The following is a 17519-nucleotide window of genomic DNA, read 5'->3' as shown; positions in this document are numbered from 1 at the left end:
CAAGACAACCTACTATTGGCATTTTGTCTTTCCCATTTGCTGGCTCCCTCACCTTTTGTTCCCCACCTTGCCTCCGTGGATACCTGTATGCCACATGGCCCTACTGGTTGCATTCAAAACATTTAACTCTAGCTCCTGGACATGTACCTGGACTAGTGGCTTCCCCTGCTACTGGCAGATTCTGTTGGGGCAGTCTGTGCTGCTCACCATGGGTTCCTTTAGACCCATGAGCAGTACTGAGGGTCCATTTCTTGTACAGGGCTGCCCTGCTTGCCAGGTATAGTTCTCGCTTCTTCCCCAACTCATCTGAAGTAGCACATTGTCTATCAGCTAACCAGATCCACATGTCCTCATGCAAAGTGCTAAGGGCTTGTTCCCTCACCAAAAGGTCTGTCAGCCCTTCAAAAGTAGTGACCCAACATCCACTCACCCACCTATGGAAATAACTGCTCAGTTCAGCAACATATTCACAAACACTTTCATCTGCCTTGCATCTATGCTCACAAAATGTTTTCCTATATGTTTCAGGTGTTAGCTTAAACAATTCTAACAAATGCTTTTTAACAGGAGTATAATCAAAACATTCACTGTCAGACATTTTTTAGAAAACAGTTACAACTTTACCATGGAGTAAGGGGGTCAGGAACTGTACCCAAAGCCTTTGGTCAACCCCATACTATTTGCATACCGTCTCAAACATATGAATATAACTATCAAAATTATCCCCCTCTTTAAACTGTAGAAGAAATGTACTGACCTTTTGTGCTCCTGGGGTCCAGTTACTCCCTTTCCCATTACCTCCACGACTCTGGCGAAGAGGTAGCATCTGCTTCTCATGCTGCCTCTTCCTCTCCTTTTCCTCAGCTTCCAGGCTTTGCAGTTTCTCATTCTCCTCTCTCTCTAGATGCCTCCGTCTCTCAGTTGCTTCTGTTTCCACACGCCTGGCCTCCAACTCAAGTCTCTTTAGCTCTAGATGGATTTTTAAGTCCTCTGCAGAAAGGTTGAGCTGTCCATTCTCCGAGGGTATTATATCTCCACTGCCAGTCTGATTGTCCTCCTGGTTGCTGTTTTCTGATGCAGCTGTAACCAAGGCTGCAATCAGGTCTGCCTTAGTCAGGTTTCTATGCACCAGTCCCCTACCCTGGCACACCTCAGCCAGCTGGCTCCTTGTCAGCTTTCCATACTCCTCTGCTGACATGCTGCCTGCTCACCCTGGCTAACTAAGCTAACAAAAGAAATAAAACAATTGTGATCTGAACTCTGAGTTTTCACTGCATGGCTGATTTAGAGTACAAAACACCTTCAAAGCTCACTGTACACAAGCTACATGATTCACTCTACCCATACCACTACAAGACAATTAGTATTTGCCAACCAATTAATATGTGGTGTGGATATCTCACCACTGCCAAACAATATGTGATGCCCGTGCCCTGGCCCAGCAATCAAGGAGCCTCAATCCTTACCATACTTACTTATAGGAGGAAAGGATAACAAATGCACACAGTAAAGTGCAATTTCCCTTAAGAGCACATAGATATCACAGTCAGTCTGGGGCTGGTCGCTCCCTTGCTCTCCAGGTCTCCAGTAAGACTCCCCACTGGCACAGCTATAGATCTCAGCCTAGCTGGGCAAGCTAAAACCTCCAGCACCCTCTCTGTCCAACCAGTGCTTCGTGCCCCTGCCCAAGTAGCTGAAACACACACACACACACACACACACACACACACACACACACACACACACACACACCCACACACATTGAGATAAGAGTTTATACAACCACATAGACACTCCTGGGAAAGGCTGGCACAGGTTCTCCAGCTGTGCTCCTTTTACCCAGACTATACAGTAGAAATCACTCCCACCACCCAGCTAATATTTATCAGCAACTCAAAGGCCCTTAAAAGGGTGTCCAATTATTACTGTGCAATATTATTATCCAATTGGTCGTATAACTAAACAGTCAAGGTTTATTAGAGTGACTTGGTACAGTAATCACTATAAATATGCAATGTACTCTAGAGCTTAAATTATCTCTACACAAAACAGCCACAATTGAAAGGTTTGAAAATATTTAATAACAAATACTAAAAACACAAGACAATACTTCTTACTACACAGTGCTAGTCAAGAGTTCAGAGATCACAAAGATAATTCAGTAGTACAGTTCTGACATCACAGAAAAAACATTTAGTCTAATCACAAGTCATTACAATCATAAAACACAAGTCTAAGATAACTTACATATAGAGCAAGACAGTGCTGGTGTTGGACGGTCAAGTCAAAAATGCTTAATGCCCTCTGATTCCCTCTGTTTTTAAAATCACATTCCTGGTTCCCATTACATCATTCTTCACACTTCCCTGACTAACAGAAACTACATTTACATTCTTAACATCTCCTTTTGTTATCTTGCAGCTGGTCAGGAAGCAGAGCAATAAAAATACGTTTGCATGTTTAAATCTAGCAATTTAACTCTTGGTTAGAACAACAGAAAGAATGTCTTCATCTAGATAGGCCGGAGCCGACTTTAGATCAAAGGGTCACAACATGCTTTATTTGGTCAGCTTTCTGCCAGCAGAGTAGACTGTTGTTACATTTTTTGCAGTTCCACATCTAACAGCACTTTTTTACATTTAGGACAACAGGCCTGTGGTTTACATTAATATTTACAGATGACAGAATTATCTATAAAATTCTATCTGGCTAGGCTGGCCGCCTTCACACATATAATATAGATATGCTAATGTAGGTTTTACATAGTCTGATCATAGCACTGAAGTGATTTCCTCTAGTCTAAGCACCCTGGAAACTATTAGGGTCCAACCCAACACTCTCATACTAGGTGACTTCAACTACCCCTCCATCAACTGGGAAAACTACTCATGCACCAATAAACTGGCTGAACGCTTCCTGCATTTATCAATTCCAGTGCCCTGGACCAGCTCATTCTTACCCCCACTAAAGGATGCAACATCCTTGACATGGTTATTACTAACATGGGCAACTCTTGCTCTACATCAATAGTCAATTCCTCCCTGGTTAGATCCGACCACAAACTAATCACCATGGAAATCCACATCTCACCCACATCCCCTGCAAAGGTAACCACCGGGAAAAACTTCTCCAAAGCTGACTTTGGGCTCCTAAAAACAGAGGTGGCTAACTTCATGGCACCCATGTCAATGGAAAATAGATGCATTACTGCTGAATCATACACCAGTGCACTGTACGAACATGTACATAAAAGCATGGAACTACCCATATCCAACAGAACCAAGACACTCTCCTCCAAAAAAAGGAAGCCAATCTGGTGGTTCCCTGCCATTAATAAACTCTACAACAGAAGGAAGAAACTGTTGCAGAAAAAGGTGAAGTCCCAAGACTGGAAAAATTCCTTTATTAGCCTCAACAAAAAGTTGAGATCCCTCATCAAAACCTCCAAAGCCAGCTATGAAGACAGAATTGTAGCAGTCACTAAAAGCAACCACAAAGCCTTCTAGTTATATCAAGAATCTCCACGGCAATACCCAGGTTTGCTCTGAGTTACTGCACAATGGTATCTCCTATACTGAGCCAACAGATACTGCCAACATACCGGTTGACAGATTCAGTACCAACTTTACCCCCCCCCAAAGGACCAATCACAATATCGGAGGAATGCCAAGCACCCAACATTACTGCAGAACAGGTTAAAGCTGCATTGTCCAAGGCCAAGAATACAGCTTCCATGGAACCCAACAATATCCCTGGATGTGTTCTACATGAACTACAAACAGAACTGGCACCACATCTGTGTGTCCTTTTCAATCACAGCCTCATCTCAGGCATTGTCCCTACCAAATGGTGCATTGCTACACACATCTCTCTCTCCATAAAGGGGGAGCGACTACAGACCCTCTGAATTATCCCCCCCATTAGCCTGATGAGTCTGATATGTAAGGCTATGGAGCACATTATCATGGACCTAATTATCAAGGATATAGGGAATCTCCAAACTCTAGATCCCATGCAATTTGGTTTTGTGAAAGATAGATCATGCCTGCTCAACCTGGTTGACTTCTTTGAGTCAGTCACTAGAGATGTGGATGAGGGGAAGGCAGTTCATACAGCCTACGTCGATCTGGTCAAGGCCTTTGATACCATTCCCCACTCAGGAATTATTGATAAACTCACCAAACTAGGCATCAACCCCTATATCACTAGGTGGGTTGCAAATTGGCTCACAGATAGAACCCACAGTGTGAAAGTAGCAGACTCCAAGTCAGACTGACGACCAGTCATGAGTGGAGTCCCACAGGGATTGGTCCTAGGTCCTCTCCTGTTTGGCATCTACTTCTTAGAAGTCTAGGCCAACACGGAGGGACACTGGCTGACCAAGTTCACAGATGACTGCAAGCTGGGAGCCCTTATTAACTCTCCAAGTGATGTAGACATCCTACAGAAAGGCCTCACTGAGACCAATGAGTGGCGCTGAAACAATGGGCTTAAGTTTAATGCCAAAAAATGCGTCATCATCCCCTTTGGGAAAAACTCAGTTCCAACTAATTAACATATCAATGGAAGCCCACTGAACACTGAAGGTGTTATAAGAGATCTGGGGACACAGTTTGACAGCAACCTCTCCTTCAACCACCACATTGCCACTGTGGTCAGAAAGTCCTTCTGTGTGGCACATCTCTTTACCAAGGGTTTTGCATCCAGGAAGAAAGAGGTCATCATCTCTCTCTACTCTTCCCTCATTAGGCTAGTCATTTAATATAATGGCCCATTTAGCATGTACCTCACTAGACACATGCAATAGCTGGAAAGGCCACAAAAGTGCCTCATGAAGAGGATCCTAGGCCTTAAACACATGTCCTACATGTACAGACTCAAAAAACACCAGCTATTCTCTGTCTCATATCATCTACTAAGAGGCAATCTCTGCTTGACTTACAAAGCTATGTCTGACCCAGCTCTGTTAGAAATGCTACATCTAAAGAAATCCCAATCCCTCCACACCACATGCTCCAGAGACCTCAACCTCATTACCACAATCAACAGAACATGCTGGATGGATAGGTTCATAACCCAGAGACTGCCCATGCTCTGGAATAGACTTCCCATACATGTCAAGCAGAGCACCTCACTGGCCCTCTTCAAGAGAAATCTTGAGTGTGTAGGAAATAGAAAGTTCACCCTGGGGATCACTCTAGTGGCTATACTTGATAGAGGCACTGGGAACTAATGTTGGGCTGCACAATGCCAGGACACTTCTATGGGCTAGGCTTGTAAAGGTTTCAGGGCCATTAGCCTAGTACACACCTATGAACCTATGAATTTGTGAAGAGTTGCAGTGGCTTTCATGCAGGGGTGCAGAATGAAGCATTAAAGACATTTCCACCAATCCCTGTAGCTGAAGGCAGAATAGTTACAGTGGCTGAGAGCATGGAGACAGCACAGCAGCTAGGAAAGATTCACAGAGACTGGACTTGTTGACTTAGGAGTGAAATAAATAAGTCTTTCTTTAACAGAAAGTCAGTGACATAGAGGGGGGAGCATTGCTGCAAATACGATTTTATGGATAAGAAAGAAAATAAGTAGCTGTGTTCATTTGTTACAGTGAGCCAGTTTATTCAAGCACCTCAATGTAAGTCCTTAAGAGTTAGATAAACATAGCGATTAATAAACAGTGACAAAACAAATGACAGAAATGGTAATAAATGGCATACATACATACATACAGAACCCCCATCCTCTGCCCATCATCTGTGTTGTACTTTCCAGCCAGTTTTCTACCCATAAGCACATTTTATTTTCCCTGTACATACCTCATGCCTGTCCTGACAGCTTTTGCTGTGGTACAAAATCGAAGGCCATACTGAAGACAAAGTCAGTCAAGTTTTCTGATTTGTTTGTTTGTGCCTCCTCAGTAGTCCAATAAGAGAACTGGATTAGGATGGCTTAACAAGATTGTTTTCCCGGCACTTGTTTCAGTGTAATGTTGATAAGCTTTAACCTGTCAGTTTCTGTTCCCTAATTTTGAACCTCGATACATTTCATCACAGGAATTCACTGCCACTGTTGCTTCCTTTTGTGTACCAGCATTTATTCAAACGTGGTACTTTTCTTTTTTCTCCTCAGCTATGAGACTATGGAGTTAATACATACAAGTATTTGGGTGTAGGGGGATAAGTACCTCCACATGAGGGATGCAAAAAATGCTCTTTGGCATTAGTTTCATCTAGTTGTAGCTTTAATTAGGTTTAATCAAGCAGGGGTGTAAACAATTTTTGTTTTATCTATAAAGAATACAGAAAGCTGAGTCTTTGGAGTTATTTTCATTATCTTGCCTAATGCTGCTGTTAGTCTAAGATGACTGTAATTATCGTATGCACTCCTTTAACCAACTTTGTATACAGGCATGACTGTGGCTTACATATAAGCTAGTGAGATATTCACTCCACCAAGATTTATACATGATGTATATATATATGTGTGTGTGTGTGTGTGTGTGTGTGTATATATATATATATATATATATATATATATATATATATATATATATATATATGTGTGTGTGTGTGTGTGTGTGTATATATATATATATATATATATATATATATATATATATATATAGAGAGAGAGAGAGAGAGCTATGTGAGAAGTACGGTTAAAATCTTGCTAACTTCTTTAGTATTCCATGGTATTCCATTCAGACATTGTGCCTTGTCTTCTCTTGATGTCCTTAGCTTTCCCCCTCTTCACTTCTATTAATTTCTCTGTCTGTTCATCTACCCTTATTCCTGGTACCCTTCCTTCCTTCCCAAACGGTGATTCACGCTTCCCTTTTTGGTAAATAATAATGAGAAGGAATTATTCTGTATCCAGTGCTATTCCAGTGATGCCTTATTCTGGAGTTCATTTTCTGACACTGCTTGGTTTTGTCTCTAGAAAGAAAATATGCTTTAGTGTTGTGCATTAATTACCAAGCTTATGACACTGCTGTTTTTGGAACTGTAAGATTCCTTTTGATTCTATTCATGGTGCTGCTTCTATGAAGTCTTGTTCATGTAATAAAGTTTTTGAATTATTTTAGTTTTTTTGACTTTCTCTCCAGAATATAACAGTATCCTTGGTCCTCCTTTACTAGTTTCATTATTTTCCTTCCTGCATTTCTCCTTTCCCTACATATATAATGAAGGCATCTTTGTTCTTTTATTAGCAATGCTAACTCTCTTTTCACTTCTATCTTTGCAATCTTTACTGGTCAGGCTACTGTCTTCCTTGCCTCCACATACTCACTATTTAAAACTTTCAGTGTTCCCTCTCGTTTTCATATGTAGTCTCTTCTTAGTACTAAATGCTTCATCAGCCTTCTTACTGGACCACATTGGCTTATTCTTCTTCCTGTTGGTCTTTCCTGTTCAGCTTACTTTTTCTACCATTCTTATGCTAATTTCTATGTTCCTCTTCCTTCCTTCCTACCCCCACTGTGAAACAGACAGTAGCTTGGTCACTATTTACCCATAGAACCCTCAGGTCCCCCATCTTTACTGTTTTCCACAGTACTAATTCTAAAAGACTCCCCTTTCTGGCCACTTCCACCCGAGTCCTCTTTTATAACCCCATCATAATCAGTTATCCCTATAGTTTCATTCTTATTGCCTATTCTGATGAGATGATCCAATTTGTCTCTTGGGCTTTGGACTTTACCATCATTTTCACTTCTTCTTGCTCCTTCCACCACTTCCTTACCCTCTCTTTAATCATCTCCTTGTACATCTTAGAATAATCTGAGTTCTGCTGAAGATGCAGCTGCAACATCTTTCCATGGCTGTCAGAATTAATTCTTCCTCATCCTTCTGCTTCTGTCTCCTCCCTCCCCTTCATTGTCCCTGGTATGCATTTAATACATTCTACTGCACATGCTCCAAATGGCCCCTCCCCCCTTGCTGTCCAAAAGCCAAACATCATCATAACCCAATGTATCTTATCATTTCCTCACATCTTTATAATCCCCACACCATAATTCTTCCTTCTTCAATTATCAGCTGCAGCTTTCCAGATTTTCTCCTCAAATCACTGGCATTACTCAGTAAAACCTTCCACCCTTCCCACATAATTCATGTCTGAGCATCTTCCCGCCCTACTTTGTAAGATCAGTCCCTCCTCCCACCCTAGTTTGTAAGCCCAGCCTTCTCAGCATTTCCCAAAACATTTGTCTCTCTGCTCTTCCTCCCATTCTTAATCCACTACAATCTGTCCCTTCCAGTTCAATCTCAAATGTAAAGCTAAATGTATCATTCAGCTATTATAGATGATTGACAATTTTGCCTGCTGTATTTATTGTTCTGTTTTCAGTTACATTTATTTGTTTGCAAAGTCCATACATTAAGACAATACAGCATGACTGTAATTCAGTCTTTTTTTGTAGTTCCAGTTGTCTACTTGAATTTTTTTCTGCCTTTAAGAATTTTTTTCCATTTTTGCAATGGAACTTGTTCTGCAATACAATAAGTAATGAAAATGAATAATAAAGCATGGTAGAAGGTATTTACAGATTCAAAAAAAAGTCCCTTGCCATAGGTTCATAGGTAGGTACTAGGCTATTGGCCCTAGGGCCTATATAAGCCTAGCCAAAAAGATACCCTGGCTTTTGCCACCCAAGAAAATCATTTTCCTGTGCCCTTGTCGAGCAGAGCCACAGAGGTGATCCTCGGGGTGAATTTCCTATTTCCCATCCAATCATCAAGATTTTTCTTGAAGAGTGCTAATGAGGAGCTTTGTTTGATATAGATAGGTAGTTTGTTCCAGAGTATGGGAAGTCTCTGGGACAGGAATCTATCCCTCCAGCATGTTCTGTTTATTGTGGTGACAAGGTTTAGGTCCCTAAGAGCATGTAGCTCGGAGGGATCGGGATATCTTTAAGTGGAACATGTCCAGCAGCTCTGGGTTTGACATAGCTTTGTATGTTAGGCAGAGATCACCTCTGAGTAGGTGATATGCGATGGAGTAAAGCTGGAGTTTTTTGAGATATCTGCATAGGGCATCTGTTTGAGGTATTTCTGTGGCCTTTCCAGTTGTTGTAGATGTCTTGTGAGGTACATACCAAAAGGGGCATTGTACTCTATAATGGGTCTAATGAATGACGAGTAGAGGGGAACAATTACCTCTTTTTTCCTGGATGGGAAACCTTTTGTGATGAGGTGTGCCATGTAGAAGGATTTCCTGACTACTTTGGAGATGTGATTATCAAAGGAGAGACTACTGTCCACCTGTGTCCCAAGGTCTCTTATCATACTTTCGGTGTTAAGTAGACTACCACCTATGTGGTAGTTCATGGGTACAGAGTTTTTACCAAAGGGGATGACAATGCACTTTTTGGCATTGAGCTTGAGGCCATGGCTTTGACACCAGATATCTGTCTCAGTGGGGCCCTTTCGTAGGATGTCCACATCGTTAGGAGTTTCGATTATGGCTCCTAGTTTGCAGTTATCTGTGAACTTCATTAGCCAAAGACCTTCTGTGTTAGCCTGTACTTCAGAAAAGTAGATCCCAAACAAGAGAGGACCCAGGACTGAACCCTGCGGTACTCCACTTGTCACCGGTCTGAAGTTGGACTTGGAGTCTGCTACTTTCACAGTGTGGGTTCTGTCAGTGAGCCAGTTGGCAACCCATCTTGTGACATAGGGATTTATACCTAGCTTAGTGAGTTTATCTATAATTCCAGAGTGGGGGATGGTGTCAAAAGCCTCGGCGAGATCTAGATAGCCTGTGTGAACCACCGTTACCCTCATCTATGGCTTTGCTGGCTGCTTCAAAGAAGTCCATCAGGTTTAGGAGACATGATCTGCCTTTTACAAATCCGAACTGGGCGGGTTCCAGAGTTTGGAGATTACCAATGTCTTTGTTTATAAGTTCCATGATGATATGTTCCATGACCTTGCAGACCAGGCTCATTAGGCTAATGGGGCGGTAGTTCCCGGGTCCATGGTGGCTCCCTCTTTGTGGAGTGGAATAACTGTCGCTATGCGCCATTCAGTGGGCAGAAAGCCTGAGGTGAAGCTATGATTGAACATGGTGCTTAGGTGGGGTGCCAGTTCATTCTGTAGTTCATGTAAAATGCAGCCTGGGATGTTGTCAGGCCCCATGGATGCTGTGTTCTTGGCTTTGGAGAATGTGGTTTTTACCTGTGCAGCAGTGATTACAGGAACTTTGCATTCTTCTGGTATAGAGATGGGCCCATTAGGGGGTGAGAGGGGGGTAAAGTTAGCACTGAACCTATCTGCCAGGATGTTGGCAATATCAGTTGGTTCTGTATATTTAGTGCCATTGTGCTGTAACTCAGAGCAGATCTGAGTGTCGCCATTGACATTCTTGACATAGCTATAGAATGCTTTGTGGTTGTCTTTAGAATCAGTGGTGATTTTGTTTTCGTAACTAGCTTTGGAGGATTTTAGGAGGGATCTCAGCCTCTTACTGAGGCTGATCAGGGAGTTCCTCCAATCATGGGATTTTACTCTTTTTTGCAACAGTTTCTTTCTTCTGTTGTAGAGTTTGTTTATGGCAGGAGACCACCAGATTGGCTTCCTTTTTTGGAGGATGAGTCAGAAAAAAGGGGAGTGCTACACCATAGATGTAAAAACAAATAAGAACTTTAATAACAAAACAAAAAACAGGATAAGCTCTTTCGGCATCTGTCTTCTTCAGATCCTACTGGCAAATGCTAAAATCAACCTATTTAAAAGCATCCTAGCAAACCAATTAAGCAATAATTAGAACAATTAAGTAAGCAATTCAGTCACAACCATCATATGGCCCCTTTAGATATGTTGGTTGTGACTGACTTGCTTGCTTAATTGTTCTAATTATTGCTTAATTGGTTTGCTAGGATGCTTTTAAATAGGTTGATTTTAGCATTTGCCAGCAGGATCTGTTTTTTGTCTTGTTATTAAAGTTCTTAGTTGTTTTTACATCTATGGTGTAGCGCTCCCTTTTTTCTGACTCTCATTCTGTGGTTTTGGAGCATTCTTCAGTGGTGTTCTTTTGATTTTGCTACAGTTTTTTTGGAGGATAGCATCCTAGTTCTGTTAGGGATAGCACGATCCATGCACTCATATAAGTGCTTATAAAGTGCATTTGTGTACGATTCAGCAGTTGTACCTCTATTGTCCATCTGCATGGGTGTCATGAAGTTTGCTACTTCTGACTTAAGAAGTGTGAAGTTGGCTTTGCAGACATTTTTTATGGTGGTTTCCCTAATGGGGATGGGGGTGGGATGTGGATGTCTAGGGTGATTAGCTTGTGGTCGGATCTGACCAACGAGGAATTGACATCTAGTGTGGAACACCGGTCGCCCATGTTGGTAATGACCAGGTCTAGGATATTGCTGCCTCTGGTGGAGGTGTGGATAAGTTGATCCAAGGTGTTGGAATTTATGAATTCCAGAAAAAGTTGAGCAAAAGAGTTGGTACATGAGTAGTTTTCCCACTTAATGCTGGGGTAGTTGAAATTGCCCATTATTAGGGTGTTGGGTTGTACCCTAATATTTTCCAGTGTATCAAAAAATGAGGAGTGGGAATCTTGGGGCATGGTGGGGGATCTGTAGCAAGTTACAAGTTGGATTGCGGTCTTGCCCAGAGTTAGTTGCACTTGGATTATTTTGGATTCATTATGCTGAGCAACTAGCCTGGAGGTGTGGATATCCTTAAAGAATATGGACATGCCTCCACCTTTAGTGTTTCGGTCCAGGTTAGGTGGCCGAAAGGTGTGGTATGAATTATAGCCTGGTAATGCAGGGATGCTCTCTGGAGCCTTGAACCAGGTCTCTGTCACTACACAGATGTCGATGTTCTCCATTTTAAGGCGTGCCTCAAGTGAATGTATTTTGAGGTTTAGACTTCTAGCATTAAGTATCATTACCCTCAGATTTTGCTTGCTTGTACCTGTTACAGTGGTGAATTTGTCATTTGAACCTTGCCTAAAAAAGGCACTATAGGGGTGGCAAGAGCCTTAGCCAGTATCCAGAATCCCAAGGGTGACAGGTGCAGGCCATCTCTGGCAAAGCATCATAGTCTGTCGATCATGTCATCCCAGGCAGACAGATACTGGATCCCCTTAGAATGACACCAGAAGCTTAGCCAATTGTTGAAGTCAATCATTTTGTTCTTGTACTGTGGTATCATTCTGGATGATGGCAGGAAGCTCCTCAGGGCTAGGGTCATACCTGCCTGGGCAACAAGATCAGAGAGCTCCTCCATGTCTCTTTTCATGTAGCCCAGGATGTACATCTCAGGTCATTCACACCAACATGGACAATGACAGAGTCATATTTGTGCTTGTTGTGGAGTGACCTGAGTGTGTGCATTATGTGGCGGATCCCAGCACCCTACATGCAGCTGACAGTAACTTTCTCCTTGTTTAGTCTGGTGAGTTCAACATCAGTGTGCCTGACTATAGAATCAACTATGACTAGAGTGTTGGGTACGTTGTTATGCCTTATGGGCTGTGGTTGAGTGGCACACTGAGCTTGTGGGCTATGTGTCATTTGGGTTGTGTTGGGGGGTGGAGGTTGCTTGCGTTTCTGTTTTGCAGGTCTCTGTTGCTTTAGCATATTTTTATTGAGAGCCTCCACAAATGTAGGTGTGTGTTTTGTGTTTCTATGTGTGTGTTTTGGTGGTGTAGGTTTTGAGGGACTATGTGATGAGTGTGGTGTGGTGCAGGTGTTTACCTTCTCCTCTTGACTGTCTAGTCCAGTCTTGGGTAAAGAGAGCTTTGCTTCCAGTTTGGCTATGTAAGTGCATCTCTCCCAGGTTTAGTGTTGGGTGGTAGGAGGAGAAGGTTGTCTGTGTACATGAAGCAATTGCTGCATTGCCCCAAGATGCCCATATTCATTAGGTAGACAGGAGAAAACACTGGGAGCTGACCCTTAGACATGCCTGGATAGGTGCTTATTTATTAAGTACTAAAAACTGTTTTCCTCTAGACAAGTGAGAAAAGTTGAGTGCTGTAGTCATTTGTAGCTTATTTAGTGCTTACAATGAGTTCTGAACAAGTGCTAAGCTCAAAGAAACAGATTTGAGTGCTAAAACTAAAAAAATCTCTAGTTCTAAGGGAAAATTTGAAGACCAGACTTTATGGCACTGGGAATAGTTTAACCATAGCTAAGTGGCAATGCATAAAGTGTATTTTTTTATATAAAAGTAGCAAATGAGCAAACTGATTTAAACAAATTAACCAATAAAAAGCTAAAAACTGAGCCTTGTTCCAACAGTCTTCGATCAGACAAGTTCTAACTGCACACTCCTGCCACTAGGGTGCAGGGGAACCTTCTCCAAAAAAAGATGGTCTGGATTAGTGCTCAAGTTATACAAACAAAGCTAGATTCGGCAGGTCTGAATTTAGTCTGTGCTACACCATACAAGGTGTACCAATTTCAGAAAGAAACAGTTCAAATAAGCAGGCACAATAAGCCTTCAACCAGAAACTCCCAGCTCATAAGGGCAGAATCTACCCTCTCCTCCCACAAGAGTGCAGACCACCCCTTCTTAATGTAAAATAACTGTCCCGAAGCCCAAGTGCTCAAACCAAAACTAATACACTTTTAGAATAAAAGACACTAAGCCTTCAATCAGCAACTCCCAACTTAGAAGGATGTAAGCTACCTGTCCTGCCACAACAGTGCAGACCACAAACCTTCTTAATGTAAAACAACTGGTCTGAAGCCCAGGTGCTTCAACCAAAAGCTTAAAATAACAGTTACAATTTAATCAGGCTACTAACAAGTAGTAATAAATGCAGCAGAATAAATGTACTTTTAGTAAGATGAAAAAAAGGCTTCCACCACAACAAAAAATCTGTTAAAATGTAGGCTTTAATAAAAAGAAGAAATAAAAAAATACAAATTGTGCTGTTCAAGTTGCAGGCTGAACAGCACAATTTGTGCTTTTTATTTCTTCGTTTTATTAAAGCCTACATTTTAACAGAATTTCTCAGTGAACTTTTTGTTGTGGTGGAAGCCTTTTTTTCATCTTACTATTTTTGCCTATTAAGGCTTCCTCTAGAGGTGGATTTTGGTGGGGTTGTTTGTAATAAATGCAGTTAAGTACTTTTAAGAACAAGCAGCAAAAGCAAAATAAAGTAATAAAGTAGGAAGAAACACAAATACAGTAAAAGCAGATGAATAAAGTGCATTTTTATATAACAATAGAAAACAAGCAAACTGATTTAAACAAATTACCCAATTAACCAGTAAAAAACCTCAAAACTGAGCCCTGTTCCAGCAGTTTTCAATCAGACAAGTTCGGACTGCACACTCCTGTCACTAGGGAGCAGGGGAAGCTTCTCCAAAAAAGATGGCCTGGATTAGTGCTCAAGTTATACAAACAAAGCTAGATTCAGCATGCCGAATCTAGTCTATGATACAGCATCAAGGTGCATCAATTTTCAGAAAGAAACACTTCAAATAGGCAGGCACAATAAGCCTTTAACCAAAAGGAGGTCCAAATATGTTTCATTACCATCAAATGTTTGAAGGCAGTCATGTGTGTTTGGTAACATAATCAGATTATGGGCTATCATTTCAACTGTACTACATGTAAGACAGCTTGGAAAGAATTTCACTTTGCCATCTTCCTGGCATTGTCAGAAACATTTTTGGCATGGGATGTTACAGTTTTTAGGTGTGGTAGTGTGTAATACCACCAGTAGTCGATTGTGTGTTATGCCATGCTTTAATTCCTGCTGTGAAAAGCTCCAGCAGAGTATGAGTCACTAGTAGTCATTGAATGGGGGGGAAACACATCTTCCAGTAATGAGGACAGAATAATTCAGAAAAGAAGAGCACAGTCTCAAAACTGTGTGAATGAATTGGGGAATCTATTTTATGCTACTTTAGGAATGCTAGAAGGGCACTGAAGGCAAACAGGCATGTATGCTTGAAACGGCAGGAATAAGCAATGTGAGTGAACAGTTGTATGTCTAGGTGGTCTGAATGTAGGGCCATGAAGGAAGCAATCCTATTAATAAAACTAGACTATAACTCAATATTATTTAACAAAATACTATATATAGGTTAAGATTTTTCACAAAACTTATGTGACGCTAACAAAGTTAGCCACTTGTTTTTCTATTTCCTAGGAAATGCAATGCTTAAAAGCAATGAAATGTTGATATAGTTCATATATTTTATAACTGGAAATATGCAGCTTATGGTGATATTGAAGTAATATACTACTAAAGGACAAATGTATTAATTTAGATTTGTAATTGGAAACAGGTATTTTTAGGTATGTTTAATGTGATTATAGCCTGTGGGTATATATCTTTAGTTTTAATATGTTCTGCAATTCTTCAGTATTGTACTATAATCTTTTGGAAAAATCTGCAAAATACTTCAGTCATTCCGTTAGTATCATCAGGAAATATATCAACTTTCTACGAGTAAACACTAACTTTAGGAAACATGCATTTATCTATCTATCTATCTATCTATCTATCTATCTATCTATCTATCTATCTATCTATCTATCTTTTTGTAGACCAGGTTAGCTCCACTAGGCTTGTGGCCTCTTTTCAGGGGACAGCCCGAGGTATATTTTTATTACTAATGGAAATTTGTCTAGGACATCAGGGAACTTCCCCTACTCTTTGTAATAGGTGCCATGGGATCTTTTACATCCACCTGAACTACCACCATCTCAAGCGGATGGGACTTCAGTTTAACTTCTTATCCAAACGATGACAGTTTCATAACATTACAAACATTCTCTTATAAAGTGTTTTACTAGTACCTAATGTTCTAATGAACGTTTTTAGTTAAATTTTATATTTAAACCTTCATAAAATAATATTTGTTTCCTTGATGTATGTTAAATTAAACTTGTTAAATTTGGGTGCTAAGCATAGTGTTATTGATTAAATTAACTCACTGTTCTTAATTGTGGGTGCTATGTATACTGTTATTGATGTTATTAAACATTACTGATATGTTAATAAAAATATCTTCCAGAAATATCTAATCTTTTTTCTACTTAGCTAATTCATCCTCTTTCCTTTAAGGATTAGAAAGTACGTAAGCAAAGCTATTGTTCTGCAAATGAGTGGTCAGTAAGAATAAAAGTCATTTCACAGAGTATAAACGCGAGCATGAAATCATTTCTGCCATAATAATTAAAATACATTATAGCAAAGGCATTCTGCTTCTCTGTGAAGAGTGGGGGGATGGGCACTGCATCTTATTGTTGTTTGTTTACAATAGGCACGGCACACTTTGACTGCAGGATCATACAAAAATGCTGACCTTGAATACAACAATATAATCCATCCTCCAAACCATCACCAAAATTATAATGATCACACCTCACACATGACAATCATTTCACAGACTTATACATCAAAAGCCATTATATCTAGCCTGAGCATACAAGGTAGGGTTAACAACTGCAGTATCCATGGGAACCAAGTAATATGAAGTACCTGCTGAAATGTATTCTGAATATGACATTTCTTAATGTTTGTGCAGGTGTTTTGCTTTTAAATGAACAGAAAAGTGATTATCCAATTTAGAACTATTAAATCAAAATTGCACATTACCTACTAGATCCTGGCAATGTTAAAAATGCTAAAAAGAAATAATACAGTGATATAGCTTTCTTCAGATTAGAATTATTTACACCAGACAGACTGTATGATCTGTGATGCCTTTAAATAGAGCATATAAAACTCCTACACAAAATATTAGAATCAGAAGCAGTAACAGCCAATTAATTACTTGAAAACAAATATGTTCATCAATGGCTTTGAAGCTACATACTTACTGGAGACTACTGTGGTCTAGACCTGCAAATGTAATTTGAATTAATGTTCATTGACAAGCGGGCATAAAAAATCATCTACCATTAGCAGAGAAACTGTAGAACATGGGATATACAAAACGTACCTACCTATAACCAGTATAAATGTATATATGTATATGTCACTGTTAGACAGAGGCACAGTATACTAACCTCGAAAAAGAGCATAGCAAAATTCATTTAAAATGGGTGGTGAAAGCCAAACACACTCTGGCTAGGCTTGTAAATGCCCTAGGGCAGATAGCCTAGTATGAACCTATGAACCTATGAACCTATGAACACAAAATAAAAATGAAAATGCTTTAATATGTGGTATGCAGTGTATTGCTGCACACCTCCGAGCACACATCTGCTCTTCCTATGTGCTACAGTTTATCTTCACATGTCGTGCAGTCTGATAGCGACATGTATGACTGGAAGAACGTAGTAGTTACTGGGCGTTAGAGGTGATTCTCCTGTGCAGTAGTTCGCCTTATTTGTTATTCTATGCCATGCTGTTTAAGGGAACATTTGCCCACAGCTCCTGGTTCAGTACATGAACTTCAGGCCTCTTATCCTGTGATCCTTAGTTTTTGTTTACACAGAATTTAATCTGCAGTTAATAAAATATACTCTGTTACTATACAGTGTGCTTACACGTGCTCTGCCGCTGTTTTGCATATCAGCCTTAAAGACAGC

The sequence above is a fragment of the Protopterus annectens genome, chromosome 11.part0, assembly GCF_019279795.1.
Source record: "Protopterus annectens isolate FY-2018-M chromosome 11.part0, PAN1.0, whole genome shotgun sequence".
NCBI classification, from domain to species: domain Eukaryota; kingdom Metazoa; phylum Chordata; order Ceratodontiformes; family Protopteridae; genus Protopterus; species Protopterus annectens.
The sequence above is the reverse complement of the archived record's forward strand: the minus strand, read 5'-3'. Positions refer to the sequence as shown.